Raw genomic sequence first — 693 nt, forward strand, 5'->3', positions numbered from 1 at the left:
ACACACTGTCTGCAAGTACTTACATCAACATTGTCACGTGGGTGTGAACAACATAATAGTTCTCACAAATTCATTATAATTTGCCACATCCTGGTCTGCTGTGGGCCTTTTCTCACAGTACAGATTATTCTGTTGGCTTCATTTTGTTATGAACAACATAAAGAAAAAATGAATACTTTGTACTAGAAGTGTAAATCTTGGATTGCCTCATGAGTCTATTCAATAAAACACTCATTATTGCAGCTGAAAAGTGGTCACTTCAAAAGCAATAATTCTATCTTTAATGTTATTTGATGAACATTAATGACAGACAGCAGCTTATGACCATATACACAGATCTAATGTAATGTTACACATCAAATGTTTTTCCTCAAATGTTTGCACAATACATAACCAACTATGTTTGCGTTAATACTCACCAAGATAGGTTTTTTGAAATACTGGAGTTCTGTGTGTACTGACCACTCAAGCGCAACCTCAATTTGTGACCGTGCATTGTCTAATAGGCATTATTTTATAGTAAATTATATGTTAAATTTGATTAAATCTGGAGGACGTTAACTGTGGAAAGATTATTGATAGGCCACTATAGGTTGACAAGATGCTCGTAACTAAGTGACATGTCTTTCATAAAATATACAATTTTAATGACATGACAGTATGTCCCAAAGCCATTCTACTGTTTTGCTTCAC

The sequence above is a fragment of the Sinocyclocheilus grahami genome, unplaced genomic scaffold, assembly GCF_001515645.1.
Source record: "Sinocyclocheilus grahami isolate Dianchi unplaced genomic scaffold, SAMN03320097.WGS_v1.1 scaffold3077.1, whole genome shotgun sequence".
NCBI lineage: Eukaryota > Metazoa > Chordata > Actinopteri > Cypriniformes > Cyprinidae > Sinocyclocheilus > Sinocyclocheilus grahami.